The sequence below is a fragment of the Pteropus vampyrus genome, unplaced genomic scaffold (assembly GCF_000151845.1).
Source record: "Pteropus vampyrus isolate Shadow unplaced genomic scaffold, Pvam_2.0 Scaffold128, whole genome shotgun sequence".
Classification (NCBI taxonomy): domain Eukaryota; kingdom Metazoa; phylum Chordata; class Mammalia; order Chiroptera; family Pteropodidae; genus Pteropus; species Pteropus vampyrus.
This window is the reverse complement of record NW_011888909.1, coordinates 2,938,889-2,948,974: the sequence shown is the minus strand read 5'-3', so window position 1 is coordinate 2,948,974 and position 10,086 is coordinate 2,938,889. Positions and strand designations below refer to the sequence as shown.

At 43.5% G+C, this 10,086-nt stretch overlaps 1 pseudogene; it reads left to right on the top strand.

Moving 5' to 3' along the window:
* LOC105296745 overlaps positions 1-6,162 on the top strand; it is a 99,266-nt pseudogene extending 93,104 nt beyond the window's left edge.
* The last annotated feature ends 3,924 nt before the right edge of the window (positions 6,163-10,086 follow it).

The following is a 10,086-nucleotide window of genomic DNA, read 5'->3' as shown; positions in this document are numbered from 1 at the left end:
GGGGTGGAGGGGGGCAGAGGTTTGTGGTTTAACAAGCCATTCTGGTGATTGCAACAGAACCCAGGGAAATAGTTTATTTGCTATTACAAACTTATTACAAAGGATACAAATGAGCAGACAGATGAAGAGATACTTAGGGTGCTAAAGCATGAGAACCACTGCTTCTAGGTGCAAAGTATCTTCCTTTATTTTTTCAGGCATGCCTGTAAGCTTATATGTTCAATTTCTATAGATAGATCGCAACTTCTAAGCAGTTGAAGTGACTTTGCAAGTTCCTACGGCTATTGCCACAGTGCAGGGCACATAAATAAAAACAATTTTTGTCATGCTTCTGACACCAGATATGTGAGTTTTTCCACACCAAGAAATTCTCCAATTCTTGACAGACACCAAGTGTGTCTCCTACAATTTAACTCAATTCTGATAGCAACTGCATGGAGTTAGCACAGAATCGCTCAGGTTAAGGGCTCAGTCTCATAGGACGGCCCCCTGTTAGACACCAATCTCAAGCCCCAGCCACCTGTACTTTCAAACTACTGGCAATGCATTAGGGGTTCCCATGACCCCCTCTTCAGGTTTGATGATTTGCTAGAGCAGCTCATCCAGCCAAGGGAAATAGTTTATTTGCTATTACAAACTTGTTACAAAGGATATTATAAAGGATACAAACGAACAGTCAGATGAAGAGATATTTAGGGTGAGGTCCAGGAGAGGCCCTGGTGCAGGAACTTCTGTCCCTGTGGTGTTGGAGTGTGCTGCCCACTTGGCACATGGACGAATTCTTGTTCAACAATCCAGAAGCTCTGCAGACCCCTTCATTTAGGCTTTTCATGGAAGCTTTATTAGGTAGGCATGATTGATTAAATCATTGTGAATTGGCAATTAAGCTAATTTCCAGCCCTTCTTCTTTCTCCAGGGATTGGGGATTGGAGCTGAAAGGTCCAACCCTCAAATCATGTGGTGGCTCCCTTGCAATCAGACCCCCTCCTTAGGGGCTTTCCAGAAGCATTAAGATAAACACAATGTGGTTGAAAGGGACTTTTTTTTATGAGTAACAAAAGGCACTCCTTTCACCTTGACCACTCCAGTGCTGTTTCAGGAGCAGGGGAAAAAACTAATATTATTAGAAAAGATGCTGCTATTGCTTTTGTCACTTAAAAAATTACAAAGGTTTTAGGAGCTCTGCCCAGGAGCTGGGGATGAAAACCAAAACATGTGTTTGTTATTATACCACAATGTCACAGCACATTATTGGACCCGACCAAGCTGAGAATCAACGAAACCTCCACCCTTCCCACCAACTGGCTCCGAAGGGTGGGACAGGACCACCCAACCAACAGAGTATGGGGGTGGCTGCCTGAAGAAAAGCAGGAGGCTCTTTCAGGAATTTATAAGGAAAGTAACCATGTAAACCAGAACACTGAATAGCCTTTAAATCTGTATTATGGGAAAAGAAAGGAACTTGAGTTTCAGGGCCCCTGATCGGTTTCGCTTCGAGGCACCTGGGGTCTCAGGGTTCCCAGTCTCCTCCCCACCACTCCACAAAGTCATTTCCTTAAAGGAAAACAAAGCAAAACAAACCTTCTTCAAAGCTGTTTCCTAACATGTGAACTGTCCATGTGAACACTGCAGGTGCAAAATTTGGGGATTTACAATGACGCCTACAGCAGAGAAGCTGCTTCTGACAAAACATGTTTTGCTTTGAGGAGCTTGCATCGCCCTCCACTTACCTGAGGCTGTAAGTGGCCGTGTGGTCTGTAAATCATGCAGATGGGGCGGTTTAAACAACAGAAGTTTGTTTTCTCACAGTTCCAGAGGCCGGAAGCCCAGAGCCAGGTGCCACCAGGGTTGGTCTGTTCTGAGGCCTCTCCCCTTGCCTCGTAGCCTGCTGCCTTCTCCCTGTGTCCTCACACAGCCTTTCTCTGGGCGTGCATTCCTGGTTCCTGTCCCTCTTCCTTAAGGACACCAGTCTCACTGGATCGGGGCCCCACCTTATGACCTCATTTAACCTTATTTATTTCTTTAAAGATCCTCTTTCCAAATACAGTCACACTAGGGGTTTGGGGTTCAAACTTTTTTTGCGGGGTGGTGGGGAGAGGGGACATAATGCAGTCCATAACAGCTATAATGGCAGGGCTCAAACTACCCTGCCTGGCCTCCACCCTGTCTCATAGACCCAGCTTAATGGCCCCGTCTCCTGGTGCCTTCCCTAACCAGGCCTCCCTCCCCTACTCTGAGACATCCCTGTCCTTGTCCTTCATAGCATTTATCACATTATAAACATGTATTTATGTGAGTGAGTGTTCACTTATTGTCTGCCTCTTGAATTAGATGACAGACTTCAGGAGCCATGTCTGCTTTGTTCTCTGCTCTGTTTCCAGCACTGGGCAAAGTGCTTAGCACACAGTAAGTACTCAATAAATACGTTTGAATTAATTAATCAATGCTTACTTGTTTGTTAAAAGAAGCCAGAGTCCATCTCGGCAACATTCAAGTTAGATGTAACTAAAAACACTAACAGAATTATTTTTAAATCAACAAGAGTACTTTTCCAGTAACCTCAGGGAGTACAGCATCCAGCCAGCCTCATCTCTGTCCCTGACAAATGCCTGAGTGATGAATAGTTTGAGAGAGGACTGAGAGTGCGGGATCAATAATTCCATAACTTGATGTTGAAAGCAAAACATCAAAGGATACTCTCAGTTCAGGGTGGGGGTGGGAGATACAGAATTACACAAAGGCACGACTGGGGGAAGTATGAGTGTGCTGTGGGGGACGTGCCACGCCACAGGTTTGTGGCCTCCCTAATGAAGCCAGGTCCCTGTGCAGTCCTGATGTGTCCACCCGTATGCCCAATTCTTAAACAGGATTAGGTTTGGTCCGCTGTGCACACACCTGGACAGACAGACATGAGCTAATAAGTATTCTTTGTTTTCCACTTAGGCTTTCGATTTTTTCTGTGGCTGCTCCCTGAGTGTATCTCTTGAATATAATCCGGTCAGAGTAATCGCTTTGGCCAATCTCAACCTCAGCACACACAGTACAATTTTCATAACACAGAACAATACTTTTAATTTTCTAGCACAAGCCATTCATTCCCTTGTACCCTTGCTACTCAAAGCATGGTCTGAGAACCAGCAGCTCAGCATCATCAGGAAGTTTATTAAGAATGCAGAATCCCAGGCCCCACCCCAGAACTACGGAGTAGGAATTTGCATTTTTAATAACATCTCCAGGAGGCTCATTTGCATCTTAAAGTCTGAGAAGCAATAACCTACAGCAACTTCACCGGAAGGCTCCCCAATTGCACTTCTAGGAATGACCACAACATAGGATTCCACCACTACCCTTCAGGAGTAGCCCAGGGCACCAGACTTTATACTCCATATAAACCTCAGAAATGATAGTCTAGAATCTTCGAAATCTGTCTTGTCGGAAAAAGACCCTGGGAGCTTCTTTACAAAAATAATAAAAAGTTTAGATGTTATCTAAATCTCCCATTTTGGAGTTGAAAAATTTGATCCGAGCATCCTGCGTGCTTTGGGATGACACATCAAGGAATGTTGTCCAAAACAACTCTAACTCTACCCAAAATGACTGTGTTTTTAGTTTGTATTCCCCTCCCTTCCTTCCTGCCAGTGTCCTCAGATCTCAAGGCTAGTTTGGGGTTTTGAAAAATGAACAATATGGTTAATAAAAAGCAAATGCAATTCTGTGATGTGAATAATGACTTTCACAATCTCAGCCTCTCACGGTTTAGTTTCAGAATACTTTAAAGTGAGAAACCCCTGGGAGTCAGAGGCAGCAGCAATTAGCACGTCCATTCTCACAGCTAAGAGTTTCTAAGTGTTTCAGATGGTTGGAGAGATTATATAAAGGGCACAAAGCTGGCAGTTTCCAACCCAGATAGGATCCCAGAGCTGTCTGACTCCTAGTCGATAAAACAGGTTTCCTTGTTCAATTCCCAGGAGTGTGTGTCATTCTCATCACAGAATCCAAACGTAGATCCAAGGACACGATCATGACATAGAAGGTTCAGTGGCTTCCCCAACAGTTGGAAACTTGATGTCGTTAGGGTTTGTACCAAACTGTTTCAGAGTCCTTTGCCAAGTTTATCAAATCAATCACGTCTTGGAAGATTATGTGAAAACAAAGCTGAGGTTGCTGCAAGGTGTTGAGTGTACAGTAGTAATTTGGTTTCTTCTCAGAAACTCTTTGAACCCATTTCTGATTCGTCCCGAGAATACTCGCTGGCGGCACTTGCAGCTGCAGCGTTTACCCTGAGATAACTAGCAAATTACAGTGCTAACCTTACTCCCAAGGTCTGCCACGAAATATCTCACTTTTATTATTATTTTCATATCGCTCCAGTGTATCAATAGTCTTTGGAAACAAATGACATAATTCTATTTACAGCATTCTGTTTCTAGTGGTGGTATTTCCATTTACAAAATACAGTAATTCTTGAAAGCTGAAAACGTCAGATCTTAGGAAACGTAGCATTCCTACACGTGATTTTAACATCGTTCTTGAACAGTTGTTAGCCGAAGATTCAGTTGATGAATCCGATCTTTCCAAAATAGACGATTCTGATGATTTTTCAGATAGTACTTCGGAAGACTATGCAGTCTGGCCTCCATCCAATTCAGAATCTAATGGAAATAGCCCTACATCAGCTGACTTGGGTCGCACTCTGAAATGGTCAACTCGTGTCAAAGGTATGACTTTACCGGCACACCTGGCAGAAAAATTGATGCCAATGATACCACTGACCCACTGCAGTATTTTGAACTGTTCTTACTGAAGGATTAGTCTCAAAAATTACCAGTGAAACGAATGCCCAAGCTGTCTGGTTGGCTTCAAAGCCATCTGGTCTGAAAAGATTTTTGCGAATGGGTAAATGGAATTTTGTCCAAAACAACATCGACGAACTGAGAGTCTTTTTTGCAATAATGTTACTTGCAAGGTATTGTGCAGATACCTGAGCTAGAGATGTTTTGGTCAACAATGCCTCTTTTGGATATACCTTATTTCAGGCAAATTATGACTGGTGAAAGATTTTTACTTTTGCTTCTGTGCTTGCATTTTGTCAAAAATTCTTCCATATTTGCTGGTCAATCAAAAGGCCTAGATTTCATTGCAGAAGATCAAATCTGTGTTCCACTTTCTTGTAAATAAGTTTTCAACTGTATATACTCCAAACAGAAACATTGCTGTCGATGAATCACTGATGCTGTTTAACTATGAAGCAGTGCATCCAGACAAAATGAGCACAATTTGGTCTCAAGCTCTATGTACTTTGTGAAAGTCAATGTGTGGAATATGCTTGTTCACACAGGGCCCACTATGAATTTGAAAGATTCAGCTGATGGTCTGAAATTATCAAGCGTTGTTCTTACCTTGGTCAATGATCTTCCGTCTTCCTTGAACACTTTTATACATCTCCCATGCTTTTCAGAGAATTACTTCAAAATAGGACTGATGGAGTTGGGACAGCTTGTTTGAACAGAAAACAAATGCCAAATGAAAAAAGGGATTGCATGGGTGAAGACTGTAGTCAGATTCTGCAGTGAACTTATGGCACTGAAATGGTGTGACAAGGAGGTGACAATGTTGTCAACATTCCACAGTGATACTGTGATTGGAGTAGACAACAGAAATGTAAAGAAAACTAAGAAGCCATGTGTCATTGTGGATTACAATGAGAATATGGGAGCAGTGGACTCAGCTGATCAGGTGCATACTTCTAATCCAACTGAGCGCAAAAGGCACGAGTTTTGGTGTAAGGAATTCTTTCGCCACCTTCTAAACATTACAGTGCTGCACTCGTACATCTTGTTCAAGAAGGACAATCTGAGCACATGATCAGCATGTAAACTTCAGACTGACATTGATTGAAAGAATGCTGGAAACGCATCACGAGCCAGAGCAGCAATGTCTTCGAGGTCGTCCGTACTCTGATGACGTCACACCTCTTCACCTGTCTGGAAGACATTTCTCCAAGAGCATACCACCAACATCAGGGAAACAAGATCTGACTGCAAAGTTTGTTGTTTACGAAACAACAAGGATGGCAAGAAGATCCGGAAGGAAACGTGATATTTTTGTGTGCAATGTGATGTTCCGCTTTGTGTTGTTCTGTGCTTTAAAATTTACCACTAGGAAAGCAAATTATTAAATACTGATCATCATAAACATTTCTGTTATATTAAGATTAGAGACAAGTTTTGTTTAGCAATAACTCCAAGAACAATTTTTATATTTTATTTTTACATTGAAAACCAGTCAGATTTGCTTCAGCCTCGAAGAACGTGTTTGTGTAAAACTAAATTAATATTGGAAGCGAGCTTTATTTATTTAGTTTTTCTAAACAGGAAATGGGTTAATTGTTTTCATCCATGGAGAATGTCAGAAAGCCTCTTGCAAATGAATTGGTGGACTCCAGAGAAAATAACAGTTGAGACACCCTTGAAGAATGTCAGCAGATGTCCCCAAATACAGGCTGAGGAAGAGAGGGGTGTGACGCTGAGACCCTGATGTTCTGCCTAGTCCAATGTCCACTGGAGAGAGCTAAATTGTCCCTTTTGGGGGGCTGGTCTAACTAGTGGTTAAGATCATGGAGCAGACTGCAGCTCCACCAAGTGGTAAACTTGGGAAAGTTACTACAATGGTCTGGGCCTCTGTTTTTTCATCTATAAAATGGGAATTTGAAATACTACATACCTCAGAGGGTTGTTTGAGGATTAGATTAATGAAACTAAAGTGCTGTGTACAATGCCAGGCACGTAGAAGACATCGACCGATTATTATTATTTCACTAAGAACTTTATTTGTGAGACCTTAAACCTGAGACCTGAGGGGAGAATCTGTTTAATCTGTCCTGGTCTTTGTAGCCCAGAGCCCAGCACATGACAGGGACTTGCTGAAGAAGAAAATTCTCCTCAAATGGGGACACGGGACCAGAGGTTACTCTAGATGCAATTGTCCCAATGGTGGATTGTCTTCTAAACACAGAGACATCAGAGGAAGATAACATGAGGAAGTCTAGAGGAGAGTGCCATTCAAAATAAAATGTATCTGCTAAAACAAGAAGTTTCGAGGAAAGGTTTACAAATTCTGAGTGCAAAGAAGAGATGAAGACAAAGATGGCCAGAAGTGGACACAGAAGGTCTTGTGTGGCTGATGTGAGCAGAGCCAGAACTCAATGGGGGGAAGTGAGAGGGCAGCTGGGGGTGCCCTGGACCTGGGCTGGAGGGTCATGCAGGCATGCAGACCGGGGCCAGGGGGCGCACCACATATTGGCTCGGGTGGTACCCCTTGCTCTCGCCAGTGTTACTGGAGAGAAAGTTTGAAGAATGTTTGTGAGAGAAGTGATACTACTGCACTAGGAGTTCCTTTACTAGGGTGTGGCTCTTCAGGTCTTGGTGTGACTTAGAAGAGAAACAACCTGCTGGCATTGTCATTCTGGTGCAGCCAGGCTGTGGGAGAGACAATGCACCTCCCCGGGCTGGGGGCATTCCTGCGGACGGAGTCACTTCCTCGATCTTGTCCCCTCTCAGCCCTACCCTCAGAAGGCTCCACACCTGCCCTGAGACTCACATTTGGAGTAAGAAGGAGGCAGTTGTTGTTGAGGGACTGAGTCACTTTCCTAAATCTGACGTGTTAAAAAAGATGGATTGAGATCCCAGAACTCCACTTATCTTCCCATTGGGCAAAAAAGCAGATTTGAGAAACATCCAAGAATCGGTGAATCCTCCAGAGGCCACCTCCAGCCACCTCCCTATTCTATATGCCTTTCCAGCTTCTTAGCAGCTTTGTGTGAAGTCCCAGCTTCCTGCCTCCAATCTGTCAGCACTATGGAGAGCCCCAGAATGGAAAGAAAGTGCTCTTATGCAGGAGAGCAGTGGGGGTACTGCAGGGACTGTGTCTGTGTCACTCCCTGAGCCTCTAAAGAGGACGCTGGGCTGCAATGCAGCCAGAACAGCAGGGTAGGGGCAGCTCTGGGAGACATTTCACCCCCTGCCCTGAGGCAAGCCCAAAGGTAGCAGAGAGCAGAGAGCCATGAGGACAGCCTCCAGTCAGCCAGTGCCATCTGTTCTTTTTTCTTTTTTTTATTTGTTTTAATGATGGTAAAATATGCATAACATACAATTTGCCATTAGTGACATTTAGTACATGCACAGTGGTGTGAGGCCATCAGCACCAGCCAGTTCCAGAACATTTCATCACTCCAGAAGAAAACCCCACACCCATCAAGCAGTCCCTCCAATTCCCCCCTTCCCTGGCACCGCTCAGTTTGCTTTCTGCCCTTATGGATTTGCCTATTCTGGATATTTCATGTAAACTGAATCACAATATGTGGCCTTCTGTGTCTGACTTCTTTCACTTAGCATAATGTTATCCAGGTTCATCCACGTTGTCTCTTGTATCAATACTTTATTCCTTTTTATGGCCAAATAATATTCCATTGTATGTATATACTACATACTTTTTGTTTCTCCAAACACTTGTTGGGGGACATTGGGGCTGTTCTCACTTTTTGGCTCCTCTAAATAATGCCACTATTAATATTTGTATGCAACATTTTGTTTGAACATCTGTTGTCAACCCTTTTGGGTATAACATCCTGAGAGAATTGCTGGGTCACATGGTAATTCTATGTTTAACTTACTGAGGAACCACAGGTTCTCCATAGAGTTGTTGTTATTTTTATTATTTCTTTTTAAAAACTGAAAATAGACAGGAAAAAAATTGCATAGATGATAGAGGCTTTGTTCATCCCTCTTGCGACCAAATCAAAGTTGTGACAGAAACACAGAGCAAACAGCAAGCAAAGTCACCTGGGATCTAGAACAGAAGCACTACAACTAGGGAGAGAAATAATTAATGAACCTGCAATGGTAGAAGGTAGGAGGGGTGAAGATATGAGGCTGCCTGGTCCCAAGTGGCTGAGTGGGACAGAGGCCATAAGCAGTGGCAGCCAGCAGCTGCAGACGCCTCTTAAAGGGGCCGTGTTCATGAGTAGACTTTCGCGGTGATGGACCTGCTCACTCTGAGCACCAGCGCTGGGTGGCCTGCACGGGGGAAACCAGGGACTTACAGAGGAACACTGAGTTGTCAGAGTGACAGCCAGAGGAAGGGCTCTCTCCTGGGCAGAAGTGTCGGTGATATCCATGGTAAATCTCTTGAGCCCTCTCCTCTCCCAGTGTGCAGACTCAGTGCTGCCATAGCAGAGACGTCACCAAACTGGATAACAGAGGTCGCTCCATCCAGAGGATTCCCTGAAACTCCACCTTCCCCAATTCTCAGTCCCATTCAAGTCCCATTCAGGTGTATCCTCAGCAAAGCCCATGCTCCTTGCTGAGCAGTGCTAAGACTCACACTGGAGGCAACTGACCTTGGTTTCCGATGTGGTTTCTTGAGGCAACTATAAGTACAGCATCTGTGGATTGACTGCTGGATCTTAACAGGTGGCCCTAGAGGGGCACAAGCTGAGGCTAAACTTGGCCTGCAGCTGAACCCCTCTCAGGACTGTGCCACTGGACACCTACTACACAAAGCCATGCTAATAAGACCAAGAGACTTAGGAGCTTTGCTTAGTACTTAGAAATAGACACAGAAAGGCAGCCAGAATGGGAAGACAAAGAAGCAGAAGCCATATGAGATCCAGGAATAATAAAGTCAAGCAATCTAACAGATGCAGAGTTCAAAACACTGGTTATAAAAATGCTCAATGAACTTAAGGGAAGCATAGATGAATTCAGTGAGAACTTCAACAAAGAGATAAAAAGCATAAAAATTGAAATTATAAAAGGGAACCAGTCAGAAATGAAGAAAACATTTGAGAAGAAGAGTATATTAGATTTAATAAACAGAGTGGATAAAGAAGAGGATTGAACCACCGATATAGAGGATGGAGAAGCCAAGAACACACAATCAGAATGGCAAGAAAAAAGAAGCTAAGACCATAATAATAATTTAAGGAACCTATGGGACATTATTAAATGTAAAAATATCCATGTCATAGGGGAATCTAAAGGAAAACAAGATGTTGAAGAGCAATTTGAAAAAATAATGATGGAAAAC